Consider the following 6,235-nt stretch of genomic DNA (forward strand, 5'->3'; position numbering starts at 1 on the left):
TCTCCCTGTGATCATGACCCTGTTTTCCCAGAACCACAGAATGTCCTTTGTAAAGATGACATCATAGGTGTCAGAGCCTCCATAGTGTACGAGAACTGCTTAAGACAACTGGCTACATTTCTGATCCTGCCTGTGGATAAATGCACTGGCCTTATGAGGACTGGTGCAACTCTGTTGCACCCTTTGAGATCAACATCACCACCAAGGGCACAGCAGCTACTATCGAATGGGTAAGTCCAGACAATCACAGAATATCACAACTTTAAATTAGTATAAAATGAAAGGTTGTATATAGGTCTATATATATATATATATATATATATATATATAAGCTAATGTTTCTACTGTGGGACTTTTAGAAATAATGGACACAGTTTTTGGAGGTGGAATTCCCAGCCTGTGATGAAGTTTGGGATGCAAGCTGGAGATTTTCTCTTGTCCACCAACATTTTGTTGTCTGGCAACAACTACACAAAGGTTGCCCTCTTGTTCAAATTCATGAACATGGGGATGGTGAACAGGAACACTTTCTTCTCCATTCAGGACACGACGATTCAGGAAGATGTTGTTGTCCTAGGTGTGTAGTTGATACTGTATTATGTAACATAGCTATTGAATACAGTAAGCAACTAATAACTGTTGTTCTGTTGAATTATATTTTAAAACATTTCAACAGATGTCAGAAATGACTCTCCTGGTCACTGTGCACAATACTGCAGCTACACCACCATGGAGAATGACACCAAGGAGATCATTCATGTTGCCACCATAGACAAGTGGCAAGCATCATGGAACTCTGTCGTCATGGAGAAGGAGGGTTTCATCCAGACTGGACAAGCTTACATCAGAAATAAAGCTAGTGGAGATCTGCACAGATGCTCATGCCCAGATTGGTGCCCTTATGAGTAAGTATTCATGTGATATATTGTATGTGTAGTGGACCTAAATTTATTAGTTATGCATTTTAATAAATTTATGAGAATTGATACCCAATTATGAATTATTATTCATAAAATCAGAATTTCCTCGTAAAGGGCACCACCGGAGTTGTTATAATCCTAGAGTCTCCGGACCTCTAGGTAGTTTTGAATAATTATACAATTATTACTAGTGATCAGTTAGTTAATAATCGCTCAATTATCTTAAATCAGTCAGTCAGTCTCATATCTAAAGGGTCAATTCTCTTGGCAGGAACTATAAATAGGCAACACACACAGCTCTTGATTATATTACAGTGAATTTATTCTCTAACTAAGGTGATAAAAAGATGGTTGGATACAGGGAACATAAACATTTGCTGAACAATGAGCCTGGAGGTTCGACTGTGGGAAGCATTTGACTCATACGGCATAGAAGAACTAATGAAAGTAAACTAATGCTATAGTTTAAGAGTTAAAATGGACATCTGATCACAGGACGTGTGTTAAGTCTTACTGCTTGTCGACAGCCTGCTTTTGGCCTGTTGCACGGGTCCCACGCTAGCTGGCAATCCTGGCTTTTTGCTAGGGATTCTCCGGGGTTCTCCGTGTCTGATTGAAAACGCCTCCTCCGTCTGGCAATTCAGCTGTTTGCAGGTTTCCTTTGTTGCAGTTGGCGAGACCACGTGGCTTGGTCTGACCTCAGTGAAGTTGGCTTTGACGCAAAAGGCTTAAAATGGAACTTGCTCGTTCCTGAATTAGTCCAGTGTAACGGACTCATAACTTTAACAAACAAAAGAAATAAAGAAAATAAAACAAACTGAAGGCAGATCGATGTCTCGGCACTTCAGGTGTGTAGCTTCAAGCGAACAAAGGGCCTGTTTGTTTCGCTGGCCGAGTCTGGGCGTTGCCTGGCGAGGCACGCTACGCGCGTGCCGAAGCATCCAGAGGGCTGAGTGGAAGAGCGAGAAGAGGGAAGAGACAAGCGCCAAGAGCAGGTCGCGTGTCGCTCTTTTGTTGCCTGGGGCGTGGTTCCCCAGGGGGCGTCTCAGGTTTCCCCAGGGACTGCCTTTCTAAACTTAATGTCTAAAGAAAAGAAATCCATTTGCACGTATTATAATCAAATATTTTCCACAATCGAACCTCAATGGTTGAACGGTTGCACTGTTCTAGGCATTTGGTAACAGGAAACAATTGTCACATTATTGGTCAGGATTTTTCTACATTTAACCGCATTTCCGACGAGGGCATGTAATACTTATTTCGTCCACTTGGGGGAGCTCAGGTTACATGAGGAAAGCTTGGATTAAATCAAAGATCGTCTCTCCTTAGGAACCGGGGAATATTGTTGATTCATCCTTAAATTCAAGCTGGCGATTAAGAGTATAGTAAAACATTTCTTTGTCATCATTTCTAAAGGGATTTTGTAAGAAAGTATTATGAACAAGCATTGATTACATCAGATGAAGGGGTGTCTTGCTGAAAATAAAAAACACTGCACAAGTAACTTCTTTTCAGCACTAATATCAACAACAGATAGCAACAACAGTTAACATAACTACTCAAATAGAGGCCAACATATTCAACTAAAGATTTAATTAAATTTAATTAGATGCTTTGAGTCTTTTGGAGACTGCAGTCCTTTGTCATCCAAAGTTCAGTGTCTGGAACATGTCACACTTAGGTGAGACAAGGAGTATCCTTTTGATGTGGTAATAAAACAAAGAATAAGGTCAGTTGCCACGGAAACGTGTGTGGAGGGGCCAGTTTTGATAGGCTGTTCAGGGAGATGCCAATGGCTGGCTCGTGTCCCTTTGTCAGTTTAACAGTCAGGCCCCGCGTTATCAGCTTCGGAATCAAAATGGTGCCAGTTTTATGGTCGGGCTAGCACTTAGAGAAAGCAACTTTGACCCCTCCCCATCTTCTCTGGGGAGGAGAAAGGAATTTAGGGTAGCTCCACATTTATTCCATGAAAAATGCACAAATCCACACTGTTGTTCACTACATATGAATGCATGTGTATAACAGTAATATAAATATTATGGTAACATGACATTATTTACCACTTCATAGACCCAGACAAAGGCAAATACAAGGCCCTTGGAATTCATCACAGTCTGGATATGTGGCATGGTGCGAAGAACCTTGCCAAAAAAAATAGCAGCAGTAAGTGTAATAACTGGCTAATGTTGTGAAACAATTATTAACCATAAAGTTACTATTCTGTACATTAGGGTTATTGAACTATGTGCAGTTGATGGATGACAGTATGGAAGTTTTCATTGCACTCAAAGACAACAGATTTTGTTTACTTTTGTTTACTTTCCTCTGCCAGAAGATGTGTTACTCATTCTAGACATTTGGTGTAGTCAGTTAGTGTGTTCTTTTTTGGGGGGGGGGGGGGGGGGTGTTGAACATTTACACTTTAACCTCTACACACAGACTATAGTTGAATGCCTGTATTTTACAGTAATATTTATTTTAAGATAAAAGGGACAGTCCATCCTCTTCAACTGGCTGAAGGACATAGTCAACCATTTTCGGTGGTGTTGCAAGACTGCCGACACACGTGGGCAGTTTCTTGTAAGCACACAATTGTATTATATCTTTGAGTAATTTCATTAATTGCTATATTAAGGACATATTGATAGTGCATTTTTATGTTTTGCAGGCATTATGGCTTGGCATCCTTCACCATGTCTGCAACATTCACACCTGGACTATGGGAAGTTGCAAACACGGGCACCTTGAATCGGATCAAATGCGGGGAAAGATGTGGATCCAGAGAGACTCCCAGTAACACAAAGCTTTAGTGGATATAGTTCTCAATAAGAGGTGGCAGAAAGATGTTCACAACTATCTGTGATTCAGGTAGTGTGGCTATACTTTTTCAGAATGATGTATATTAGTAATATTTATGCTTACTGCTCATGTACACAGAAGTATGTATTTGTTTGTTCTATCAGATCGACTGCAGACCTAGAGTCATTCCAGAATCATATCCTGATGTATGCCAGCAAGCGTTATGTTTTCAGCCCCCCAGTTTATGAGGCAAGAGTTCTGCTTGCTGCTTTGGACTACAATTTCCACCGGAACCGACCAACAATGAAAACGTTGGACGGCAAAGAGATGTACGTTTTACACAATATTCCCATTCATAGTACAATATTCAGCCCATGTTTTATATGCAATTGATTGTCTTTACACTCAAGGTTTTCTCTTGTTCTACTTATAAGCTGATATTAAATGGTTGTAATTTGTGTAATTTCAGTTTCAAAAGATTGTATAAGAAGAATGGTAGAAGATACAGCGTATATGCCTTGAAATCTGAAAAAACCTACGGATACATTTCCGAGTTGCAAAGAAGGATTGTGAAGAACAGACTCACAAGTGGAGTGGGGATGCCTAGAAGGAGGAGCCTTCTCCTAGATGACCCCAGACAGCTTGGTTTGGTGCCCCCCGTACCTGCACCAGCAACATCAGACTTGTTGCAGAGACAAGTCACAAATTTGTTGCCTATGTTGTACCATATTACATGTCACTGAATGATACTTACATTACAATATAGTCTGTAACTATGTTTGATGGCACTGTCTTCAACAGGACCGTTATTCCGACCAGCATCTGATGCGGAAGGATCCCCATAGGAGATCACCTTGCATGTGTCCTGGTACTTGTCAGGCAGGATCACGAGGGAAAGAACTTCAGTTCACTGACAAAGTCATAGCTTTTATCCTTCAAAAAGAGAAATTTATTAACATTAAATTCTGTTCCTACCCTCCTCCAGTGGTTATTTCATGTTTTTCCAATTTGTACACGTTTCATCTTATTCTGCTAAGTCCACTGTGACCAGCGCATATTATTTTCAGTAGGTAGCCTAAATTACAGTTTACAATTTGAACAGTAATGATAAGTAAGGCTACAGCTGTCCCCTATTATGTAAATATAAATAACTAAAATTGGTATTGGAAATGTTATGGCAAATTTGAAATTCTAAACACATGTTCAAATGTATACAATGAAAATAAAAACACCATGTGCTTCTATTTCTTACCTTTTTATTTTTTCGATACCATAGAACTGCAGTTGAACAACTATAACACTATATGTAACTATACAACATACATCAAATTTAAATAAAGAGGGGAGAAATATGAATAAATATATATAGAAATGTAATAATAAATCAAATGTTAACTATGTACATTTGTTTGATGCCTTGATGATGGTGAGGCAGGTTTGTGAGTATTTGTGTGAAACTGTATGACCATGCCAGAGGGCCTGGAAGGAAATTCACAGTCCAGGAATAAAACCATGTAGTGTCCTTGAGGATCAGGGAACTTGTCTCTAATCCTCTAAACACAACAACTAGGGACGACATGTTGGTTTCCCTGGCCTAAAGCTCCATGTTGCCAATAGATGAAGTGTCTATAGGCACCATAGCGGTACTCCCTGTTGTCATCCCCAGGCTCCCTGATGTTGCCTAATGCCATAATGTCCACAAGGTACTGCCTGTGAATGCGAATAAAGCCTTCTTCAAGGCAGTACTGGGAGAAGTGTGGCAGTAAATGCTGTGCACAGCATTTCCCTACAGTTACCACAAGTACACCAAGGTACTCCTGGCACTCCGGCAGAAGGTGGGGCACCATGTCTGTGCTGATGCATCATCAAGGCATCAAAGACCAGGCCTGGCTGCCTCTCCAGCAGAAGGGTGGAGAGCTCTGTGTTCTTCAAGGGTCATCTCTTGAAGAAGTCTGAAGAAAGAGGACACAGCGAAAAATACTCAATATGCAATATTCTCTGCTTCAGTACTCTGGTTACTCTGTCTCGATGTTTTTAAGATTGTATCCATTCCAAATGAAATATACTCATTATTACTATTAATATTTAATCCACTACTACTATTTATCATTACACTTTTGTTGATGCTGTAAATTACTTTACATGTCCACATTACCTTTATTTAGATTTAGATTTTATAATTTTTATATTTAATTGACATGCAAGCTTAGCAATTGTGTCCAAGAATTTCCCCTTGGGTATCAATAAAGAATTTGTGATTCTGATAAAATAAGGCTTTATAAGTTGCATGACATTATGTTGACATGGTACTGCATATTAGGGTTTGCAGGCTGGCCAGTGTTTGCTCAACTTGTATAATATGGCTTCATATAATCATTGTTGCCCAGTAAATGACATGTTACTACTATCTAACATTACAGTACCAGGGGTACATGTGCACAGAGCTGCTATGTAAATAACGTTATCACTGTGTGCTGGGGTTTGTCATAAAGTGCAAACAGGTCAGAATTTAATAA

The 6,235-nt window shown here is 39.8% G+C and overlaps 1 long non-coding RNA gene across 1 annotated transcript; it reads left to right on the top strand.

Moving 5' to 3' along the window:
- The first annotated feature begins 556 nt into the window (after positions 1-556).
- LOC119907135 lies at positions 557-3,103 on the top strand. Its single transcript, XR_005445078.1, has 3 exons — positions 557-577; positions 684-905; positions 2,991-3,103. It is a non-coding gene; the product is annotated as an uncharacterized LOC119907135 (long non-coding RNA).
- The last annotated feature ends 3,132 nt before the right edge of the window (positions 3,104-6,235 follow it).

Source organism: Micropterus salmoides, unplaced genomic scaffold (assembly GCF_014851395.1).
Source record: "Micropterus salmoides isolate LMB-PRFRI ecotype aquatic unplaced genomic scaffold, ASM1485139v1 Ms_hic_scaffold_17, whole genome shotgun sequence".
In the NCBI taxonomy this organism is placed as follows: domain Eukaryota; kingdom Metazoa; phylum Chordata; class Actinopteri; order Centrarchiformes; family Centrarchidae; genus Micropterus; species Micropterus salmoides.